This window comes from Anser cygnoides, chromosome 26, assembly GCF_040182565.1.
Source record: "Anser cygnoides isolate HZ-2024a breed goose chromosome 26, Taihu_goose_T2T_genome, whole genome shotgun sequence".
Classification (NCBI taxonomy): Eukaryota; Metazoa; Chordata; class Aves; order Anseriformes; family Anatidae; genus Anser; species Anser cygnoides.
In genome coordinates, this window is record NC_089898.1 from 3,454,950 (window position 1) to 3,480,023 (window position 25,074).

The 25,074-nt window shown below is 42.5% G+C and overlaps 1 long non-coding RNA gene across 1 annotated transcript in view; it reads left to right on the top strand.

Moving 5' to 3' along the window:
* The window catches only part of LOC106046254 (uncharacterized), a 237,577-nt gene that overhangs the window by 53,865 nt on the left and 158,638 nt on the right, over positions 1–25,074 (top strand). Inside the window, exons 13-21 of the long non-coding RNA XR_010826660.1 lie at positions 351–435; positions 974–1,082; positions 5,766–5,926; positions 13,239–13,364; positions 15,047–15,566; positions 18,375–18,538; positions 18,965–19,310; positions 19,442–19,579; positions 19,935–24,922. This is a non-coding gene — a long non-coding RNA (uncharacterized lncRNA). The remainder of the gene's footprint in view (positions 1–350; positions 436–973; positions 1,083–5,765; positions 5,927–13,238; positions 13,365–15,046; positions 15,567–18,374; positions 18,539–18,964; positions 19,311–19,441; positions 19,580–19,934; positions 24,923–25,074) is intronic.

Genomic DNA, 25,074 nt, shown 5'->3' on the forward strand with positions numbered 1-25,074 from the left:
TCAGTACGATCTAGGAATGCCTTGGCATTGCAATATAAGATTTAATAGTAATTCCTTGCACTTTCTGTTCTCCGGATGAGAGATGCTTTATAAATATAAGGGGACATTTATTTCAGAGGAGCTCAGCTTGATGGGTGCAAAGCATGTCTAAGACTGGAGGACTCTGGGTGAATGTTTCTGTTCCTTCTGGGGCAAGTACAGTTTCAGAGATTTCCCTGTTACCAGTTCCACATTATTCCCATTTTGATAACACTCCTTCTGTTAGGTTGATTCACCTGATTGTACAGCCACACTGTAAAACTGAGTTTGCAAACAGCTGTTTTTTTTTTGTTGTTGTTGTTGTTTCAAAGGTGGAGGCTATGCTGGGCTAGAGACAGAGAGTGGAAGCCAGATCTCCTTCCAAAGGAAAAGCAGCATATAAAAGCAGCCAAGGGGGTAAGAGGTTGCACGATATGCCAGAAATCTATTTGACATTTAGATGCTTAACTGATAAAGCGAGGTGGAGGCTTTTAAAGATACAGCTTAGCATCTCAGGAAATTTGAAGAGCACCTTGGCATATGTGGTGCCTAAATTCCCATTGAACCTCATCTCGAGGCATTAAGCAGCTGCCAGCCCCTCTCTTTTGTAAATACGCCCTCCAAAGGCTCCAAACATATCCCCTATTTTATTTCCTTTAGGTTTACATGTTTTTTTCCTGCATGTACCTACCACATTTATCTCGGTCTGAGGCAGCTGGGTGTGCCTTGCCGTTGCGAGGCCAGTGGTGTGAGCAACATGAATGCTAAAGAAAATGAATTAATTACCAGCAACTGACAGAGAAAAATGCCAGTCTGCTGGATGGCACTGGTGGTAGCTTTTATTTGCTTTCCAAACATATTTGCACAAAAGCGCTTTGCCAAGAAAGACAGTAAAAAGGCAAAAGAGAGAGAGAGAGTGTTAAATATAGAATGTATTTCTGCATTGTGCTAATAGCATCATGAGGACGTGGGCCATCCAGGCAACAGCACCAGTCCGTGACGATCTCTGAGCTGAAGCAAGTGATATGGACAGCACAGTCTTAAAGCAGTGGCTACAGCAAAAGGTTTGTGACCAGCCGGTCGACAGGGTTGACGTGTTCAAGGAATGCATTATGAATATATGATTTCGCAAGAGCTATGTTCCTAAAAATCAAAGCCTGCATGTGCTCATTTGAAAGGGGATGTCGGCTGCATGGACTCCCTTGTTCCCCCAGCACCTTGCTCACTGCTCAGGGTGTGTAGCTTTTCCTTGTTACGCAGCTGGACAGAAGGCAGAGCAGGGCAATGAAATGATTTGTCCCTGTTACGGATGCAGAGGACTGAGAAGGGTGCCCCAAAGACATGCTAAAGCTACGCGTCCGTCTGCCTATGCAGAACTTCTTCCCTGTGATAGATTTCTGTGTTCAATTCCAGCTGGTTTGAGCACTGGGGCCCTTGAATCCTTCGGGAATTGTGAACAGAAGGCACCTGACAACTGCTTTAATACTTATGCTGGAAGAGGTCTGCTAGTCTTTTAATACATGTAACGTTTCCTATGTCTGCATGCGGCAGGTTTTTTGTAGCAGGGATTTAACCGTGGATCTTTTTATTTAAAGAACCAGGCTTTATGTCCACGGTAAAAGATTGAGCTGTTGGTTTATACCCCCTCAGAGATGTCAGGCACTAGAGGGAGACAGAATCATGCTCTGGAAGTACAGACTGCTGCTTCCAGTGCTGCCAGCCCTCACCCCTAGCTGTCGTTAGCAGTAGGTTGTGAAAAATGTTCACATTATTACATTAACAAAACAGTTTCGTTGACAGTGATTGAGCCAATCTGTTCAGCCCTGACAGTGAGAAATGTCTTCTCTGCCTGCAAGAGCAATTTGTGTAATTATACATGTGTCAATGAAATGAGGTGAGGAATAAATCAGTGTCAGGGCACTAAACCACAGCCCATTTCTTCCATGAACCTAACTGAAGTCTCATCTTGTATCTACATCCTTTACATTTATTCAGCTTGCTGTCTTTTAGCCCTCAAATCTCCTGCCTTGTCCATAGAGGGTTAACATTCTTTTTTTTTTTTCCCTCCAAAAGGCAATTTTCCCTCAGTTACAGAAAAATAATCACCTCCCCCTGCTCCAGTCAGAATATTATTGTCCGATGCAACATTGCCAGGCTATAGGACAGCAGCAGGATGGAGAGCTGAGAACTGTTGCACCCTTAACCCCCTTTGACCAAGGCAGGTTAAAAGCAGCAGGGGTAGCTGTCAGACGCCTGTATGCTCATATATCCCGTAAGCCTTATTTCTGCAGGCAAAGAGCCAGTGGGCTCCAGACAGTTATTCTTATATTTAAGTAGTGTGCAAGGTTTAATGTTCTTGGAACAAGCCAATCCTGTAAGATGCAGGCTTATGGAGACTGCATCTTGGGGACACCTCTGTAAATAGCCATGTTCTCCTCCTCACCTTCCTTTAGGTGTCTGTGTCATACCGATAGTGAGTATTGCCAGGACTGAAAAGCCCTTTTAATTACAAACTCTTAGCGAGGACTGCTATGTCTTTCTTATAAGATCTAGCAATGGACCCTGATTTAATTTGGTGTCTCTGGTTTATCCTGTACGGAGAATAACTGTAAAACTGCCATAACAATTGCAATAGTAATGCTCCAATTACTGTACAGCTCTAAACAATCATCACCGCAGAGTTTTAGAAGCAGCTCTGGTACAGACCATAATCGTTTTTAAGAAATAGCATTTGATTCTATGATATGATAGTCAATGGAAGGCTTCCCGGCTATTTCCATGAGGTCTGATCAAGTCTTTTTCCAATACCATTTGAGCACCACTTTAAAAAATATATTGAACAAATGCTGTAATTTACGCCTTGTGCTTAATTCCCGTCGAGTGCAGGGTTTCATGCCTAACTTGCCTGCAATAAAAATCAACAGTGGGATCCTCTCATACCTCACCAAAACTCAGGTATTTCTTTCAAAATGATTTCGCACAGCAGAATGTTTTATTTTTAAAGGTTTCTCTAGGTAAGGTAGATGGGTATCTTGTGAGTGACAGCGCTTGCTTTCTGTGAACCAAGAGCTGGGGTGTTAAAACGAGGTGCTCTCCTCCCCTTCTGACCCAAACGGTAAAACTGCAGGCTGCTTCCCATGCTTTCTTCGGTCAGGATGCAGAATCTCCCCCTGCTGGCTAAGAGAGATGTCGGCTGCTCAGCTCAGGGGGAATTTCTGCTGGCAGCCAGGAGGTTCTGCACCTGTCTGGTGGCAGCTTACGACCTCCTGTAAACAGGCAGAGAACCTTGTGCGAGGATTTCGTATAGGCAAAAAAACAGGTCGCATGGCATTTATATGGGTGAATTAGCAGTAGGCGTAGAAGAGGACAGCGAACTTCAGCCTGTGCAAACCTCCGAGGCGTGCCAGCCAAGCACAGCTGAGAATTTCCAACCTTTCCCTTTCCTGCACGCTCACAGAAGAGGAAAGCATCTCCCAATGCTATAGCTATAAGAGATGAATAATCAAGCAACCCAGCTAAGAACCGATATGTAAGAGAATTATAAGAATGCAATGGCTATTTCTAGTCTAGGAAGGGGAAAAAATACTCGTGACCCATTGGGGGACTTCAGAAGGGAATTTTGTGCCTCATCACAAAAGATCACCGAGGCCATTTAGGAGGATGGAGGGGAAAAAAAGGCAGGCAGTTAGAGAAATAAACATTCTGTATTATAATCATGAGTTTGGTTCTTTTAAAATAACCAAAACAAATAAACAACTGAAGTTCAAAATCCAAGCGTTGAGGAAAGGACTTCTTTTCCCCAGGCTCTGGATTTCCACAACCGAGCGCTGCTGCTCCTTTCACCTTCCCCTGTGGCACATGCTCCAGCAGCTGCAGGTTTGGGCACGGTGCTGACTTGCTCTCCTGGCAATATTTGCCATCCTGCTCACTTGCTGTAGGTAAAACCCTCGCTGGTACTAAAGAGCAGCAGAAGTGCTCTGCTCCTTCCTCTTCCAAGTAAGAAGTCCGTGGACTCACCCGTCTGCACAGAGGTTAAGATCTGCTCTGAGAGGGCAGCACACAAAGGGTAGGAAACACGTTCCTCTGGGTGTCACTTTTAACCCCAGACAACGTTTGAACCTCGAAACAGGAGCTGTGTGGCTGTTTTAGGTCTGTGTCTGAGCAGCTGCTGTGCCAGCCTGTGCTTGGCCTGAGCAGACGTGGCCTGAGGCCAGCAGCACAAAGCACGGCGTCCTGCTCAATTTTTGGACGTCCTCTTAAAAACCGTATCCTAAACTAGGGGGCTTAATGTCTGTAAGGAAAAAAAGTAATTTCAAACAAATCCATAATTTCTTCATCTTTCTCTCTTTCTGTTTGTATGGTGCTGAGATGGATGAAGAGGAGCTGTGCAGGCAGACTTTTGAGATTGCAAATGCTCTAGTTGTCTGCAGACAAAGTACCGCGTGGCACTCACAAGACTTGAATAAAATTTTTTGGTAGCAACACGAGGGCTTTTGACCAAAATAGCAAAAGCTTAAAGGCCTCCATGGAGCAGGCATTGATCTTTCCACCTCAAGGGCTATCCAACCTCAAGAACAGGACGAATATTGTACTGAGCAGTGCCTGAGTGGGCACTGAGCATATTCCACTCTTTTATGTCTGCTTCTTTCCTTAGCAAGCTGGAAATGGGTGAAACAAACTGGCTGGTATGTTACGGAAATGCTTGAGCTGTGATACACAGAAGTAACCCCATGCTCCTGCACTGAACTCAGCCTCAGACTTTTGCAGTTGATTTGCAGAAACTTGCCAAAATAAAGCAGAAATCTTAGGAATTGCTGGACAGGCAGCCTTGCTTAATGAAACCAAAAGAAATAGAGAGTCTAGCAGTAAAGAAGGCCAAATTATAAAGAACCTGAATCCACTGTAATGTATGCAATTCATTTCAGTGGGAGCAGAAGTTGGCTCAAAATAGACTTGATTAATTAACAATAATGATATTTTGGCACACTCCTCCCAGGCCACGGAGGAGCAGTCTATGCAATTACCACTGCAAAATCATCATAAATATTTGGCTGCATTTGGTCTATTAAATAAAAAGTCTATAGGAAGCTAATGGATTGGGTGAAGTCTTTATGCAGAGGAGGGCTCGTGATTAAGCACTGGAGCACCACAGAGAAAACCGTGACTTCACAGAAGTCCATGGCAAAGTTCCCACGGACCTCAGTAGGGTGAGATTTCACTTCGGATGACTGTCTGCGAAGACGGGAACATTTGCCTAATGCTAGCATTGTGCCAACATGCTACCAGCTCCATGAACAAGCTGGCGTCTGTTCCAGCTAGCCCAAACCTTTAGCTGAAAGCATCTGCTACCTTACGAACTGAATTCCTAAATCCCTCCGGCCCCGGGTCTGATCGAAATGCTGCAAGTGCGTGACTGGGCTTTAACTTGCAGCCTGCAGCTAGTTTGGGGAAACAGCAAAATGAAAGGGAAAAGGAGTACTGGTTTGGAAGTGATGGAAGAGGGCAGAACTTCTGGCTGCTCTCTGGATGGGTTTGGTTTCCCTTGTGAAACAACTTGCTAAATGTTAGGCACTATGACTCTTAACCACAGATGGAAAGAAAACTATTACTAGGTTTCTCAATAACATAGAGCATTTCTGGGCTTAGGATCTAACCAATATCTAGGATTAGATCTGGCGAGTTACGTGCATCTTGCGATTTGCTGTGTTCCTTAGAATGAACATCCATGTTATGTTTCCATTGAACAGGCTGAGACTGATACTTTGGACCGAGAGAAACCAGAACTTCTCACCTTACTGCCCTTGACCCAGCTTATTTGAGAGAATGAGATCCAAAGCACCTCAGACATATGTAATATTTACAGAGGAGTGGCCAGGAGCACCTCGCCCTGCTGTTTCCCCAAATCCAGGTTAGTTCCCCTGCCAGAGTCTCCTCCAGCAGGCTGTGCTCTGTTCAGTGCCTGGCTCAGCTTCTGCAGCAGTAATTTCAATGGGATGGATGATGCTGTTACTCTGCATCGCTATGATAAAGTCTCATTTATTTCCTCTCTCATTGGCACTGAGGGATAATTGAGACACAGTCTTACAGTTTGGCTCTTTATAAATAACAGTCAGAGTGGAGGATTTTGTCTTTTGAATTATAATTATGCTCATCTCTGAACTATATTTTATTAACCACATTTTATTATCCTCCCTTTGCATTGTAAGTGCAGTAGCAGGGAACTGCCAGCTACATTGTTTGCTGATTGACATGTGATTTTCTGCCGTGTGCTTAAACCAGGGAAAATGAGAAAGCGTCCACAATTCCCAACACTTGCAGCTTTGAAATACTCCTGGAATTCCTTGTAGCTCACCATAACCTGCTGACCACAGTGTTGCTCTCTGATATGTTAAATGACTTTTGGGGAAATGCAGTATTAATTAATATTTTGTCGAAAGCATTTGCACGTTTGATAGTGGGACTTGTCTACTGTTAGACTGTGGCAAAAAATAAGGAAGAGAACCGTGTCATAGAACAAAATTACACATCATACCACTCGAGAGAAAGCAAAATCCAAGGGGTTGAGACATTTAGGAAATTCAGAGGGTGCTAGCAAAGAAAATCACACAGCCTTTTGGAGGCTGTAAGGGTGACAGGGAAGGAAGGATATTGGTGTGCTGGCCGTTGATATTGTTTTCAGTCTGAATGTGGAGTCAGCAGTGTCTTGACCATAGTTATTGCTGTGCTGATTAATGAAAGAAAGAGCTCTTCACATTATCCTTCAGCATAGGTTTACTGTCTGTTACAAATTATAACTAAACATGCTGAGACAGAGCAGAAGAGGAGGAAAAGAAGGAAAAGCAGACCGACACGATGAAAAAGCCGTTTGTTATAAGTCGTATTGATCCTTTCCACCTGAATTTCTACTCGTAACTTGCTCAAACTCCCACCGAAGATGTTTATCCCATTAATATGTTTTTCTGTAATACATACTACCAATGTATGGCAGCTGAGGACAATGAAAAGCTATGAACAATGACGCATGGACCCAGACATTACAGCAAACTAATCACTTGTGACCACACTGCAAGCAGTGGTGTTAACTAGCCCCAGCAATATTTTTTGACCTGTGTTGTCCGAGCAGTTGCAATAAGCCCTATGTTGACCTTGCTCTCCTTGGTTGAAGAGGAAAGGCTTTTTGAGCCTGTTGCTTAGGCTGCAGACAAAACCACACTGTTTGGGTAGGAATATCCTTGTCGGTCATTTCACCCTGCACCCAACCGGCCTTTGGCTGTTAGGAGTGAGATGTGGGGCAGACCATGCTTTTCAGTGCTCTCAGACGTGCGTTTGGGGGAATTTCCAGGATCGCACAAGGAAGTTCAGGTCCAAAGCCAGCTAATGCTGCACTCTGAAGCCTTGTAGCAGGAGTCTCCAACAGAAACACATTTGAGATGCATGGAGCCAAGCTGCTCAGAAGTGGAAGACAACTGTGAGGCTTCACTGCCATTAACGGATGTTTCCCTCACTGCCAGATCCTGCAAGGGGTCATGAAAGCCAGAGCAGACCTCAGTGAGGTTACAGAGCCAGGAGGAAAGTCAGTCTGTGGTTTATAAATCCCTCACGTACTACTCCAAGGGGATTTGTGAAAGGAAGCCCATATTTTAGAAGAAAGAATTGATTAAGTCTTGCCTAACAGTGCTGTGAGATTTCACAAAAATGCATTTTGAAGAGGGTAACATCATCAAGATAGTCTTGGGTATTTTGATTATTATTGTATCTACCCAAGAAGGGTGAAGACTTCCTAGCAAATTCTGCTGGGACCGTGACGATTTGATATCTGGCATTTATATAGCTAAGCTATTCTCTCAGCGTTTAGACCTATGTATAAGCTCTCATCAGGCTGATATGTCTTGCTCTGGATTCTAAAATGAGCAGGATCCTATTAGCAGTGGGAACTGGATGTGATTGGCTACAGAACTGGAGATGTTCCAGTTGTGCTAATAATACTTTTTGCTTGGAGACGATAACAATCCAGTTATGTTAATTTTTCGCCTGGCGCATACAGTGTGTGATGTACAATAATGTCCATAAGTGTTTTTATGAGTGCTTAATGCACACACTTAAATTTCGCAAAGCAGCTGTCAGAATTAAATGCCTAACAAATCAGATGGTTAATCAGCATGTGAATGCGTGAGGGCTATGTCTGCGAACGAGTCATGCTATTTTTAAAACCCTAGGGAGCTCTGCCACCAGATGGCCTTTTTTTGAGCTCTAAGTATTCCTCAAAACAGTTTGTTTTTTGGCATTATACAATATCTGGTAACTTTTAACTACCTTTCTGAAATTGCTCGCTCCATCTCCCAGATACGCAGCTGACACCGGTGTCCTCACCCCAAAGGGAGCCCTTGTTTCATGCGATTTAAGCCTGGCTGTCTGATGACATTAGTGGCCTCAGGTGGTTCCATACGGTGGTTTTGCATATCTCTCAAAAGCCCGTGCTCTTTTCCTTCCTATGCCACTTCGCTTGTGTTGTAACCAAGTCACCTAATATTTAGGTGGGGATTAATCAAGACTGACGAAGTTAAACCCAAGCCTGTGACTATTTAAAGATGCACGCTCTACTGTTTTTAGGAGTTAGTTGCCTAGACAGGAATGAAGGTCTTGCATACCTTTGTGGCCCTGGGCATTAGTCAGCCAGTTCGTGAAAGCCAGCATAAATTAACCACTTCACATCCTTAGGCTATTTGGAAAATCCTAAGTAGGCACTTGTCATATGGAGTACAAACTTGATCTAGACTTGGTGCTCTGCTAAATTAATCTGAAAATACATTTCATGTGAAGACCTATATTCATTTTCACGTGATCCAGAAGAAGACAGTGGGGACCTTTTTTGTTTTCAGTAGGCTTGATCCACTTACAGCATAAGCCTATGCTCTCTAATTTTAAAGGCATGATTGATGATAGATGGTTGCCATCTTTTTAAAGAATTGTAAGCATTAATAAGAATACCCAAATAGGTTCTGATAGTTTTGCTAGTTAAATACCTACCAAGCAGAAGGCATTGAGACATATTTTCAGAAGTAGCAAGGTGTGGGCACCCAATTGCCATTAAATCAACTAGATCAAATTCTTGGGGAAAAAAAAATGCCTAGACTGATCTTTTTTGAAAGTTGCAGTAGATGCTTAAAAGGTTTTCTACTTTAAATTAAGTTCCTTAGTCTCAGATATCACTGACCAAGAGCTCAGTTGCATCATGTACCACCTTCATGATGGTGATGTCTACTAAAACTCACATCTGCAGTGACTTTTCTATTAATGGGCAATGACAAGATATGCCTCTAGCAAATTTCTCCTGGATTTCGGGAGCTAGTCTGAGCAAGACAATAACATTTAATTGCACTAAAAAAACTCTTTTCAATAATTTTGAAATTTCTTAGGAGCATTAATTAAGGTTGAAAGACAACATACCAGCACTACTATTACCACTTTGTGTGTGGCTAAACTTATGAAGAAAGAGGTGAGGAGAGCAGTTTGAGATGCTGGTGAACAAAATGTGCACTGAGGAGAAGATGATTCAGGAACATCAATATAATCAACAGAAAACTTGTTTTCCTAGTCTGATCAAAGTCTGAAGTCTCATCTCTCACCTGTTAAATACTCAAAATACACTGCAAAACTTTCAATCCTACCAGTTATTTCTCTTTGCATTTAAATAATCAGTGGGACAGGACACTGGCATCTCATGTGAATATGATTAGCACGCATACTTTTAATTCTGGGATAGCGAAGAATTTTCCCCCTCCTTCCTTTATTTTTCTTTGTTTCCCCTTTAGCCCATTGTGACTAGGAATACCATTTTTGTTGCTTGTGGTACATGGGTTCCCACGAAAAGTTTGGGTTTTGAGAGGCTGACATTTTCCAAGAGAAACCCATTCCATGAGAAAATCTCCAACCAGCCCTTTATCTGACTACATCCAGGATGCCTTCTGTGGGCTCTGATCCAGCAGCAATCACACAAGTATCAACAAAACTCATGCCATGGACCTCACAAGGGAGATCCTGGCAGGAGAATCTGGCCCACTAAAGATGTTACTGGGTTTTGCAATTACTTTGCTCCTAGCTGTTTACAACTGGTTATCAGCAGTGTATACCACTCACATCATTGAATTAAGTTCTGATTAAGCAAATACCCCCTGTAGTTACCCAAAATCAAGCTCAGGTTGTGGTGTGGCCTTCATTAAGCTGTCCCACCTAAGCGTGCTCCTATTGGGAATATTTATTATATCAATTTCTACCTTACTTCGGGGTGCTACAATCCTCACCCTGCATGGCCAGGGAAGACTGCCTGTTTTAGTATAAATCTCCTCTCTCCGTATGTGTACAGCCATAAAGAAACCAATCCAGAAGCGTGAAATGGAAAAGGTGTTTATTATTATTATTATTATCATCATCATCATCATCATCATTATCATTATCATCATTATTATTTTACTGACAGCTCCTGCTGGCTTTTTTGCTGTTGGGAACGTGTGGTCTGAGATTTGACGCTCAGCTCTTATCGAAAAGCATCAGGCTCCTTCGAAATGCTCCTGAAGACGACCTGGTTTCTTACAGAATGAAATCAATTAGTAATGAATTAGTAAGGTTGGCAGGACTTGGACACAGAGAAGAGCAACATTACTGCTGAATGCAGCCTTATACAAAAGTCACACCTAGGCAGCTCTTGCTTCCTGCATTTTGTAGCTAATTTGATGACTTTGTGAAAAGATAAAAGAATCAGGTCCTGGAGACATCTTTGGCTCATTCTTAACAATTTCAAATGGCTGAAATAACAGAGGAGAGGGAGGAATGCATAGTGATAAAAATGTTGCAGGGCTTTAGGAAGGCAATATTTCATCTGAATTGAATTAAGTGGGATGAATTTCAATTTGATATTTGTGGCACAACGTCTGACTTTATTGAAGGCAGCCTGCTCTATAAATTACATCGATTCTTTAGTTTCCCGGAACATGCTTTACTTTCTAATTGTGAGTGTGCGCTGTGGCAAAAGCAGATTTCAGTTTTCTCTTCATCAGCAGACACACAGATTACAGGAATAAAATAGGAGAAGAGCCAGAAATTCCCATCAGTGCATAGCAGATGCTTACCTGTGTATTTGCACAAAAATTCTCAGCACAAACTTCTGAAAAAGCAGAATTACATATATATGAAGTCTGTATAAATGGTAAGAGCTGTTGTTAAATTTCTCATTTCTAAATTTTGTCTGAAAATATTCTACACTGCCTCACTATTGCATCAGAAAATGAAAAGCTAATATCATAGCTGTATTCCTTCTTAGAGGTGTAAGGTAAAGTATAGTTAAATACTTTTAAAAGGCAAACATGCTTTGATTGACCTGTATTATTTTTCCCTAGAGTCGTTCACATTTTAGTTTCTTCTTCTGATTTTGGTGAGGATTCTTCTCTTAACGTGCAATATTCGTAGAGGGACAGGATGCTCTCATTCACATCTAGCAAGCTGCTCTCTGCAAATCAAAAAGGAGAACACATTTCCCTTCCAGTGAACTCGGATGATCATCTCAGACCTATTCATTTGGGCCACATTTTTGGCAAAGATACAGATATGAAGTAGACTTGAAGTATTTGGAAGTCGAAGTCAAGCACAAGCGTAAGTGCTTTGCTGGACAGAGGCAGTTTAGGTATATGCAGAAAACAAAGTTTAACAAAGACTGGAGTGACGCCATGCTACTGCATTAAAAATAGGAATCCTCTGCTTTCAAACATTTACTTAGTTTTTCTTAGTACAGAATTGGAACAGGAAAAGAACAGTATTATCTATCAGTCATATGGCCCTCAACCTTCTGGAACAGCACATGTTGTGCACTATGTATATTTACCCATTAAAAAAGTCTGTAGATTCATTTTTTTTCTCTGACATGAAAAATGTTGATGGAAGCACTGAAGGATTAGACTGTCTCTGAGATTTGCTTGCTAAAGTAAACACGAGCCAATACTGTAACCAGATCACATACTTGTGGTGGAGCAAAGTGACTAATTTAATTTTCAGCCACACTGAGAAGAAGCAGAAAGTGCACCAGGAAATAGCCCAAGCTTTCTTTAGTGTGGGAATGAAAGCACATGTGGGACAAATGGGCCTGATGGGGTTTTTTGGCCTCATTTTACCTGTCTTGGCCCTTGGGATACATCATCCAGAAAAATAGTTCAGAATGAGATTACAAGGGTTTTGCAGACAAATAATAAAATGGATTTCTATTTCTTTCTCATAAAGAGGTTCACCAAGTAACTGTAGGAATATTACACTGTGAAGTGGGCTTGGTTTGTTTTCTAAGCTTTTCCTCCAGTCACTGCAGTTGATTTGGTTCTCTGCTCTCAGACACTGATTGGAAAATAGAAAAGGAAGCAGTAATTGAACTGCAGTGCTATTGAGAGGCAGGCTCCAGCCTCTCCCAACTAGTCCAAGCAGGGAATCAATTATTTATCAGCTGTGACTGTAAGCAAAGGACCTCCTGGGGTTGCTCTTATCACCAGTTCAGTTGTCACACCTAGCCTGGAGTCAGCTGCTAGGGGTGGGAGTGAAGGCGGTTCTAGCAATACACACAGTATTTTGCAGATCCTGCTGACTGAAGGTGACAAGTGGTCTCTAAAGACATCACTTACTCCACATGATTACAAGTCAGCAGTAATGCTGTTCATCAAGCGCTGTTTTACAAAGCAAACTGCTTCACGGACCTATGAGCAGCAAATTGGATTTGAGAGGTGGTTGACTTTTTTTTTTTTTTGCAAGATTGTGATCAGATTTTACAAATTAATCTCCAATAATTTCCACTTAATGTTACTGTTACTATATTTTTGCTACAGTAGTGTCTGGACAACCAAAATAGCCCACCAGCCTGCCGTTGTACAAAGTGCTGAGCAAAACTCACTAAAACAAAGCACTACCCCCTTTAGTTTAGGAAGGGATGTTTTAAAGCCGAAGCATCATGCTGTGGTCACACCCCCACCAAAATCTTTTCTATCCTTGGATGCAGTTGTGTCATACAGCAAGAATTTTTTGGAGTGCTAACGTTTCTCTGGGAAGACTCCTCAGAGGATATTGTGTAAGAATTTGAGAGGCTTTTACCGACCTGAAACTTTCATGCTGCTCGCAGAGTTTGTTGCAGCCCGGGGTTAGGTTGGGGGAAGTGCAATCCGTCTGTTTTTGAATCTTGACATTTTTTTCAGGTACTCAACATAAAGGCATTTGTCAAAGAAGACCTCAATGTTCATCTCCTTGCTATAAGCAGGAAAAGAGATCCAGGTGTCTGAAAATAAACCAGATTTTCCGGGTGTGGTTAGATGCAATGTTAGGTAAGTGGGAGAGAAAGAGCAGAGCTAGCCTGCACCACCGTGTCTTTGCAACTCTCCTTCATTTAACACGTGTGCTGTGGCACTTCCAGTCACGACTGGGGCTGCGATTTTGTGCAAACACATGGTAAGAGGCTCTTCCGCCCGGATAACCTCAGCAGTTCAAGTGCAGGAAGGAAGAAGAGTACTGTCAGTCCCATTGCACTGGCTGAAGTGTGAAGAGCAGAAATGTCACATTTCTTGGCTGCGGCCATCCAGGCAGCTTTCAGCAGAATCAAGAACACACGTCCCTTGAGCCCAAGCATTTTTACTGCGAAGTCACAGGAGGTCAAGTTATAAAACATGCTCTTTTCCTCACCAGCAGTCCGTTCCCTCTTTCAAGCACATTTCTGCATATACGCTAAAGAGGATTTAACTGCACAAAGCAGAAAAGAAGTTTGATAATCATGAGAAATGGATGCTGAAAAGGCACTTACCAGCTTACTGTGCGTAAAGACAAGCATAACCACAAGTAAATGGGCTTAAAAATACAGACTAAGAGCACACAATGGATTTAAGGCAGATGGAAGATAATGTATTCTTTAAAAAAAAGATCTCTTTATACCTGTATAAAAACCATATACAAACACTTCCTTCTTCCATAGCCCTCCCACTTGGACCAGCATCGCTGCCTACTTTTCTTTCTTCTCCCTGCATCACAGAGGTGGCACAGAGAGGTCAGTTCTCTTTCCTAAACCTGCCCAACCGCAGAATCAACGAGAGAATCCAAACCCAGTATGGCAGCCTTTATCACAAGACTCAGACCAGCAAAACAAACCAGCCAGAGACCACGGAGCATAAAAATATACACCCAGTTTGTGTTTAATTCACTAACAGGTGAGACAGGACCATCCACACCAGGAAAGTTCTGACTCGCTCTTGTCTTTGAAAGATCTCTGGGAATACTCAAAATATTTCATTGCAATTTCTCTTTTGTACAAGATCGCCGTATATTAACTGCTGACCAAAACAATCAAAAGTTCCAAAATATTTCCGATCAAAGATACAGAAGTGGGATGCTGCTGCTTCATCAGAGCTCTCCCAACCACCAGGCAGCATTTCACCAAAAGAAGTTCAATGCTCTGCTGCGTTATTAGGAAGAAAGTACACAGTGCAGTGGAAGATGGTTCCACTTGTATTTCTCCAGAAGCCATACAAGTCATTTTTGAACATCTTACTGTTTTTACAATGCAAAATTGTACTTACAGTAAGTGGGAACAAAATGAGTCACCCAGTTTTTGCTGTAATTTTAATACTCTGTTATTTTAATGTCCAAGCATAAGTACAAATTAGAATAGTCTTCAAATTGCAGATGCTCTTCTAGAGCCTACAATGCTTACAAAAATACTTAGCTGAACATACAGAAAGTTACTGTCTTTGATTGCCAGTGCAAAGCCAGCATTTCACTGTATCCAGACAAAGACAGAGAAGGAACAAAATTCATCTGGCTTGTATGGATCTCTGGATTTCTTTAGATGTGACTTTCTTTTGTAATGTATCGCTTAGCTGCAGTGTACTGGGATGGGTATGGTGGGGAGATTAAGGGGGAGGAGAGATTTTCTGCTTTCCAAATGAATGTGCTTTAATATAAATAATAATATAATAAATTTGTGTAGTTTGCATTGATGTCTTATCATTTCTTGCAGGGCTTCCAAAGAAGCTGAACAGAGCATATTCTCTTGCAGAAAAACAGCTTCTGCCCAGCACAACAGATCTCTCCTGCTGCAAAAAGCTTAGCTCCGTGACTTGGCGAAAGTGGTCAGAACTGATCATCTGGAAAGGCATCACTGGTACTCTGTCTCATATACAGAGACTGTGCATGGTGTACAACAGCCGGTTATGTGCCCCACCTGAGCTGAATTTCCTCTGGATAACTTCTTTATGTCTTACAATTCAACCCCTGGAGATAAGCAAGCTTTATGTGCTTACAGTCAATGGAAACAGTTTGGGAGCTTCAGTAATGCCCTGTGCTGCATGCTCAGCTCCATGCACAAAAATTTTATGCTACAAACTCAATGCTTTGGTTTTATTTTTGACAGTTCTTAAAGCATGACAAGAATGAAGGGGCAGGATGTCCCCGGCAGTCATCTATTTTAGCGCAGAGATCCTGTGCATGAGGTAGTGACGCACCTCCACTTCAGACCAGTTGCCTCCCCTCTGGTGAAAGTAAGCAAATTTGCAGTTTCTTCCTCTCTGTTTGTAACCCACCTACTGAACAGGCACCATTTTCCACTTCTGCAATGTATTTTGAGCAACTTTTATTACTATTTTTCTTGTTCTTTGCTACTAACTATGTCTTAGGCAATTATACTCAATTTTGTAAGCTGTATTTTGCACTATTACTAAGTACAGTATGGTATAAAGTAATTCTTGATTTTAGATACATCTCATAATCTTCTCTCACATTATTAGAGAAAGTTTGTTGCACTGAGTTACCTCAATAATTCAGCTCTTGACAACTGGTAAGTTACATTTATGCTTAAGAAACTGGAACTTATACAGGCAGTCCGAAGTAGAACCAGAGTGGGATCTGACACAAAGCAGGGCCGAATGGAGATGTCTGGATAAATCAAACTGAGGTCTTGTCCACCAAGTCCTAGAGCTTGATGTGCCAACCCCATGAGGGTTTGTGTTCAGCCGGTTGGGTAAAGATAAGTTTGAGCTTAAACTGCATTTAAATGCAGGAGAGACAGTCTGTATAGTCACTTGCTGGCTGCGGTCCCCATCACTTTCAATTAACTTGAAGTGGCTGGCTCCCATTCTCAAAACGCATCTGGACATCTAATATCTGTTGATTTTCAGTGTCTGAGTGTTAGCCCCTTTCTGAACCATCATAAATTCTGGTCCTATCTTGCATTAATACATAATGAAGCCCTTTATTGTACAGTACTCAAGTGGCAAACTGCGAGCCACACAAGAAACTGGACAGTCTGCTCTAAATGCTGGGTGATAAAATTCCTGTCAGTGATGGCATTCAGACCTTGTTTATGCCATTCTGGGCTCTGTGTACTGTATTCCTTGTTCGTTTTATAATAACAAATCAATCCAGAATCTCTGATGCCTAGTCTCACACAGGGAGACTGCTCTCTCTGCCCCTCTAATGACTTCCCAGGGGTGGCATCAGCCGTTCCATTCTGCTATTCTAAAGGCTTCCCCCTGAAAGGATTATCTACTTTAATTGGCTGTAAATTAATGGAAGAAAAACTTGCTCTTTGCAGTCACATCAACTTAGGACTTACCAGAAATTAATCAAATAGCTGGGAAACAAAACAAAAGATAAACTAATATTCTTCATGTGGAAACATCAGTTTGTATTTCCATACAAACAGCAGTTTGTATTTTCCAACATTTAGGTTGGAAAAGACCTCTGAGATCAACTAGTCCAACCTTTACCCCACAACCTTTAACCTAAATCAGCATTTCCATCATGGGTGGCAGGCTGTGTTACATCAAGGAAGGGCAAGGCTTCTAATCTCAAGAACTTTGGGTATAGTCAGTATCTTCAGGTGTGAGATTTTGAGTTTTCTTCAAACCAAATGAAAATAGTGCAAGTGCAAATTATCTAAATGAATCTGGACTCAATTGTCTTTGTTTCATTTCTGCTGGCCTTTACAATAAAAAGGAGAAAATAGGAGTATATTTTAGCAGAGAAAAGAAGGAATGATGTGTGGAAAAAAATGAAGTGCAGACCACGGGACAGATCCCATACAGGCTCTCCAAGATTGACACGAGTTGTGAATGTTTGGCATTTCTGTGACTCAAACCACTTTTATTTAGCTTTCTAACCAGTATAAACAAAAGACATTCACAGATCTAAGTTGAATCCTGCTAAACCTATGCCCCATATCCAGGGCAGAGCTGTCTAAATCTCTCCAGGATACAAGAAAATCCCACAACCATCCCACATATAAAGTTCTCTTTACTAATGCTTTTTATAGAGTCCTCCCCTTGGTAGCTTATAGAGATTTCTTTCCTGATGGATTTTATGGAGACCTCTCCTTGGTAGCTGATTACCCATCACAGCACATTTGTCATTGCTGTGAGGCAGCACAGAATTAATGTCTTCATTACACAGACAGAGAGTTGTGTCCAGACAGGGGAAGTGGCACGCTCAAATTCCCTTCATCACAAAACTGGACGTTTTGGGATGTGTTAGAAAAGGTGAATCAACTTCCATATTCACTGAGAAGTACCAAATTATAGAGCAAGTCATCCAGACTACATATTCAAGATGCTACAAAAACTCGTTTTAGAGGCACATGGATGCAAATCACTTCAATAAAAAGTTACGGCTTGTTGAGCTCTAAAGACAAGGATGGCTTTTAGCAGGACACACAGATTTGGAAATACAACATCCAAATTTACCTGTCTACCTGGGAGATTAAACTATTTTCACAGCTTGCATTTTGAACGCAGTCTGGACAACAATCAGAAACTTCCATGAAACAGCATGTGAATTTTTCAAAAAGCAGTGCTTGAGCTTAAGTTCTCTCTAATCAGCTCTTATATTTTTTAATAAGGGTAGTGAATTACACAGAGGTCATGGCTATCAACTAGAAGCTTTTGTGACAAAACAGAGAAGTGACTCATGAGCCTATGAGTCAAAAGGGCAAGAAGTGCTATGTTCTGTGGCTGCTCTCTTCCCCAGTATCCCCAAATTGTTTTCCCAGGTGGCTTGCCTGAGACAATTCTATCTTTCCCCTCCCAGAGCCCTAGTTGCTAAATTATCACCAGCTTTTTGTGATTTACAACAAATGACAGGAAGTGCTCTGTCATGTCTCAGTAAAACGACTGCATGAGTAAAATGACATTGCGGAGACCAGATGTTTTGGAGGATGGAATCCAAAATTCAGTGAGTGGGTAATCAAAAAGTGCTGAGGATGAGGGTTTTCCTCCCCCTTTATTTCCTACGCTAACAAGGTAATAATAGCTGGTAAGACTTAATCACATATGTGGATGTGAAATTCCCTGCAGGTTAAAGCTTTTGAGCTGCTGAGTGTTCAGGTCATCTTAGGTGCCACCCTCATTCCTTTGTGGGAATACTGGTGTAGGAGGAGAGAGGCTTCTACCTTCTGGAGGAAAGAGGCAGTCCTGTGATAGTGCCGACAATCTCGCTCATGGACTGGAATTCAACTGTGGTAAGGGTCTACAAACGCTTGAGAAACAAAAAAAATCTGGACTGAAACAGTGAGATTTAAAGATAAAAGCGTTCTTCAGAGTGCAAGGAGAAAGCATTAAAAAACACACCATATTTTTATCTGCATAATTAGCAGGATATCGCAGGGAACTAGACTGAAGGTCTAGTATTTGACTGAAGGTTAATTTGTCTGGATCTAGTGTTGAGTTAATGTATCTCTATGGCTGAGGATGGGACTGCTTTCATGTCTGGCCAGGTCAGAGCTTGGGTTTCTCCTTAGCTGTCCGTGATCCCCATTCCCTCTCTGCACACCTGTATCACTCACATCCTGCTCACAAGATAGTAAGAGGGGTTTCTAAACAGATCTGATTGCAAAACTTAGAAATCGTTCGGTTCATAAACTTGCTTTCTCTTCCTAAATCTGCAGAGATGCCAGCTGTGAAGCATTAATGGAGTACTAATTTGCCCAGTCATCAGACAAGGAATTTCTGTTTCTACTCTTAGCTGCATAAACTGCTATTTGTCTCAAGTTTGAAGCAATGCTGAGAAACGTTGCACCTGATTTGACTTTGAAAGTGCTAATAGCTATTCTAAAAGCAAAATCAACCACTCTCCTGAGAGCCTTATGAGTATAAATCAAAGCCTGTGCCTGCTGTTGCTGCAACAGTGACAAAAACAAAATAGACATCTGGTGTGTTTCACTATAGTAACTTCTACATTCAGGAGGACTTTGAAGTGCTTCAAGAATTTCTTCTTAAGTTATCTCACAACAGGTAAGAATTGTTTTTGTTTCTTTTTATTTAGAAATAATGTTTTCTATGTGCCGTAAGTTTGAAAAGCACTGCTGAGCTCTCTTTTTTTTTTTTTTTTCCCCAACCTGGCTGTCTCTGCTGTTAAATTGCAGCAAGTTGCAGAAAACTGGATTAAATTAAAAGGGAAACCACATCAACGTAATCAGAAAATTAGCATCAGTTGGATTCTTATTTGAACTACAAATGCATGAGTCAGGAACAACAGAATTGAAATTAATGACACTTTGGAGGTAATTGATTTTTTTTTTTCCTATCAAAACCTTTTAAACATATTAACTAAAAGGAAATCCTAATGATAAAAATATTCAGATTGTCCTAGGATGACTGAAATTCTAGACAGTGGACAAAGGAAAACTAGTTTTAAAATGGAAAAAATAAACTATCCTGTTTCTTCCTGTTTCTTCCCACCCCACATATGCACAAAACCAAAATCCTGACAAAAAGCATCGATAAGCATTTTTTCATGAATTCAAACAGCAAGCACGAAAAAGGGAGATGTCAATCAGTTGTATAAGTATAGCATCAGGTGTGTTATTACATTTAGACCTGATATTTCTTTTTTGTCTGTTTTTTGTGACAACGCAGACATCTGTATGAAGCTAAATACGCTGACGTTTGAACCAGGGGATGTTGCTTTGCCTTCTGCCTGCCGAGTGCCACCGGGCAGCAGCTCCCTGCCTGCGGTGCTTCGTGGGCTCCCTCTGGCGGTGGCTTCATTCCTCGCCCTTCAGCTCTCCTGCTTTCTTCTTTTGAAGCTTCTTCCTTGCTGATCTCCTGCAACTGTCCCTGTGTGGTTTAATTCCCCATCAGCGGTTTAGAGCTAGATTTAAGGCTTGCAAAATGGGTTCAGGGCAGTGGCTGCCTGCTTCTCCCCTGGCTGGCAGGCAGTGCATACACCCTAAACCCACCTACCGATTTATTCTTTACCCAACTGGTGTTTGAAGACATCTGTGCTTTATAAAGAGGCAGTGAGCAGCCCCCAGAAGCTTTTTCCTTCTAAAGCATCTCTCAAAACTTTTGTTTTCTTGCTCTCGTGGAAATCTCCTGTGCCCTGTTGCATGGAAGAAATGTAGGAGAAGCTGAGCCGGCTTCAACTACTGCCGACCTGAAGTGACCAATTTACCTTCTTGCTATGTTCTGTTAATCTGTACAGCACCCAAGAGGACAACAACTGGGATACCTCCCACTATTGTCTTAGCCATGCAGCATGTAACCACTGCCTCCTATTTTATGGCATCTTTATAAATACTCCCTGACTACGTTCAAATGCAGAAGCATGAAAAATGTCAGGTGGCAAATACTTAGTTTTCCATGCTTGTTTTTTAGCTTAGAAATCTTACCAAAAAGGCAAATGACAATGCCTGAAATGTTCCCTGATTTTCTCTTGGCATTTGAATTTAAAAGGTCTCTATAAAAATCACGTGTTCGGGTCTAAAACCTAGGAATCACTCTTATTTGCAAGCAGTATGTATTGTTCCCTGCTGCACCCTGAACTAATTGGCGTATGTTTTATTGTCCTGAGGCTTTATTAATGAACAATATTTCATTCAAAGCTAATTAAAATCTCTAGGCAGACCATGCTTAGCAATAGAGATGCCAAATATGAAATTGGAGAACAGGTGAGCAGACAGCCTAATAACTACAATTATTTTGGTGGGGAGTAGGAAGGGTGAAGGTGGATAAAGCCCACACATTAGAGACTCATAAATACAAAACGCTTAAAGTTGTTGGGTATGTTGAGCCACCATCAGTAATTCACTTCTTTTAAAGATACCGTTCTGCAAAAGATGTTTAGATCCTGTTCTCAAAGCACTGCTACTCTGCTGAGGCAGAGGAATCAGAAGACTCCTGCTGGATGAAGGGCCCTTTACTTAGAGTGAACTTGGAGAATGAGGGGCATGGCACACGCTTCTCAGTCTTTCAGTTAGAATATGTTGCGTGGGAACAGAAGGCGTGGACCAAAATCTGCAGCCTGGACGTTCCCACTTGCTTCTGGACTCTGCAAGAGTTCGTAGCAGTTTATAGTAGCCCTGAACCTTTTCATATTTTTTGTCAGATTTCATAAAGAAAAGGGAAATATAAAATTTGTCTTAACTTCCAGCCTGGGTCACTTAACCCAAGGGGAGTGCAGTGTGGTGGCTAAGGAGCCACGACAGCTGGGATGTGCGCACCATCTGTGGCCTGCCTTGTACAGAAGGCACCAGCCTAGTTTGTGGCCCCCCACGGTTCCCTAGCCTCATCTTGGAAACCACATTTTACTTTACGGATTTATTTCTTGGCTCTCTTTCAGGCAGCTCTCTCCTGAGAGATTCCTCCTCTTTTATTTCCTCTTAGGCCTTTTTGTCATGCAGAATTGGATTTTATTCTAGCTGCTCCTTACCTGCTGCTGGAGTTAACCCCTGCCTTACTACCTGGAGTTTGTAAAGCCCACCAAATCTAGAACAAATCAAATCCTGAACTGTATTCTTCCAGTTTGCTGCATTTAACATATCTAATGACCTCCTTCAGACACATGTATAAGAGCTCGTGAGGAAGGAATTTTTTCCTTTCTTTACTTTCACAACAAGAAAACACCTGGAGTAGTGTGAGTTTAGAGGAGTCCAGCCTGTGGAGGAAGCTTCCTGTAGTTTGAGCCGGGACATCTGAAGCTCCTTATCTGCAGTCTGGCACTTTGCTCCCAGAAAGTCATCTGAACTTGCAACCAGGAGACAGAAGAGAATAGTCCCGTTCAAAATGGTGGGAGAGGTTTGTCCTCTCTTGTAGTTCAATGCTACCTACTGTTACCGCCTGAAACCAGAGCCCTGTTATTCCATGAGCTACAGAGATCAAGAGGAAGAGATGTCTGCTTCCTGACGATCATAAAAATAAGAGGCAATTGATAAGAAAGGAAAAAAAACCTGACAAAAACAATGAAACGGAGGTGTCTGAATACTTTCAAGAATCTGGTCCTGTTTCTCAAATTCCTATTGCAGCTGAAATGGTGAACAAACCACAGCCGTGCTACCTGTAAAGCAGATACAGATTTCCATGTCATCTTTTGTGCCCTTCCTTTCTATGTCTATTCCCCAACATACCTTTTTTTGAAGTTTCCTGTGCCAGACATATACAGCCGGGCTCTGGGCACTGCCTGGGGAAGCATGCCAAGCTTGAACAGCCACAGTGCCCGCTGGGCAAACGAGAAGGTCCACAGTCTGCTGCTGCTGCTGGAGTTTCTGACATGTTCTTTTTTGGACTTTGGATAAAAAAGGCAAAGAAATAGAAAAGGGAAGTGTGCTGAGACTCGAGCAAAGTTTTCTTCGTTTTGCTTTTGCCGTTGTATAATCTTTCATTAGCAGCTGTAATTAGTCAGTACCAGACCATCAGTGGTTATTGAAGTGTCTGCAACTAATTAGACACAATGTTTTTATGGGAATAAGCCTGTTAGCCTAAGAATTTACACTAACTATTCTTCTGAAATGATGAGCAGAAGGCTTATCACAGTGGCATTTCTCATCTCAGAAATGGTTTTAACATCAGCCATAGCCATGTTAGAAAGAACAATTTCTCTTGCCTTCTTTTGCCGCTGAGAACCAGAAATTCATGCTAGCAAGTCAGTCATGAGGGTCTGAGTTGATCATTCTGATTGCTGTACACTGGAATTCCGAGAGAGAAAACTGAATTTGCTCACAAAACCTATCTTTGTTACATTTTGTCTTTAGTTACTGCAAATCCCTCATCATATACAGAATATATGGCCTGAGCTTTCTCTATAGATACACTGGAATTACATACAGGCAATGGAAAACTAGAGGTGAGATTTGCTTTGATAGATGCATCTCCCCTTTTTAGAGCTCATTTCTGGAAACAATATTGCTCTTTCATTGCTAAATGAAACTTCAGGGCCTGTTATGTCAAGCAATTGGCAGGAGAAATTTAGTATTAGGCAGGACTGAATTGAACTGTATGTGGGCTGGAATTGCACATGCTCTGTCAAACATTTTCATCATTTAACATGTGTAAGGACTAAAACTTGCAATGTTAGGCAGTAGTTACAGTCTTACGTTCTCAGACTAAGTGGGAGCATTATAATAGATAAATCCATTTAAAAAGAGATTCCAATCTTGGTCAAAATCTTGGCTGTTTGCAAAACTGATCCTTTTTGGAAAGCACTAGAATTTTCACTCGTGCCATATTTTATTGTTCAAGTGTCCATCAATGAGTGTCAAAACATGTTGAAGTCTCCAGAACTGTACTTGGCACCCACTAGAATACCAAATTATTTTACTAATGAGCAGTCACTCTGTCATGACAGCCGCAAAATTCACAATGATGGGATATTTAGGTGTAATTTGTTAAATATGAATGGGCTGTACAGTCTGATTTTATTCCCTGGAAGACAAGGGGGGAAAAAAAAGAAATGGTGAGTAACAGGAATATAATTTGTAAGGCCCAGAACTCTCACATAGTAAAATCCAAGGGCAGAGAGTGCAGCTCACAGCATTTCTCCCCTCTATTCAGTGGGTGCTGCCACAGCACTTTTCCTGTGACAAAACATCTCCATGAATATCAACAGCATGGTGGCTCCCTTGTGATTCTGGGGGGGCCCCTAGAAAAGAGGTGAGCTGTGAGGAGGAGCCCAGGTAGTGATGTGAGAGAGGAATGCTGTGTTATGCGGTCCGGGCTGGAACCGTGGTGGAAAATACTGGGTTGGGGTTGGGGGGGCGGGAATCTGCCCCGAGGTGGTTGTGGGGAAATGGTGGAGCTAACAGCAAATGGCGGCTCTAGGGTGGGGAATGGAAAAGGGACCTGAAAGGGCAGGACTGACAGGAAGTGCTGAGGTACATCAACACTGGTGTCTATGGGGGAAGTGCTGGCATTGTCCTTGTCTCTGTGTAGGGGTGTGTGTGTGTGTCCTTGTTCTTAGACCAGTTTTAAAGTCACTGCAGTGTACTTTGCTAAACTTCCCAGGACAGAAGGGAAGCTCTGCATGCAGCTGTAGGGCCATCCTGGTGGTACCTGAGCAAAAGGAGAATTCGGGCTTTGCCCCCTTGCTTTAGGGCAGAGCTCAGCCACTGTCTAAATCTTTAGGCCAGAGGAGGGCCCTGTAAGCAGGTGGCTGTGCCTTGCCCCTGCCTTTCTGAGGTGCAGGTGAGAGGAGCATGGAGCAGGGGAGCTCTGGGTGCCAGCTGCCGTGGCCTGTGGCTGCTCTGCCCTGCTGCCTGGCTCGGAGAGTCCTTCCTGGTGCTGTGGGGGAAGCCTGAGCTTGGGGAACCCCTGGGTGCTGACCCGCCTGTAGCCAGGGCCTGGGGCTGTGAGACGGCATGCCCAGCCAGCAGCGGTTTTGGGTGTCCCCGTGGCAGCGGGGTGCAGGCTGGTAGGGCCCTGAATGGGAAGGGGGGAGCCTTCCTGTGTCCCCTGGGAGCCTGGCCGCCCCATAGCTGGGGGGCTGGCCGGTGTCCTGGCATCCCCTGCCTGAAGCTACCAAGCCCAGAGTGCCCATCTCACACGGCCTGGTGTTCGTCAGCCCAGCCTCAAGAAAGACGCGCACACAGCCGCTGCTGCCTTGGAGGTGAGCAAGTCGGCAGCGCCTGCAGGTGAGTTTAGCGAGGTTTCTTTGAAAGCTGGGGGTTTGTGGTGCTTAGGATGTGTTGCTCCTATATGTAAATTATGGAATCTTAAAGTAAATTCACAGGGTTTGAATTAGCTTCCATGGCAATTGCATTTTTGGCGTCATTAAAACTATCTT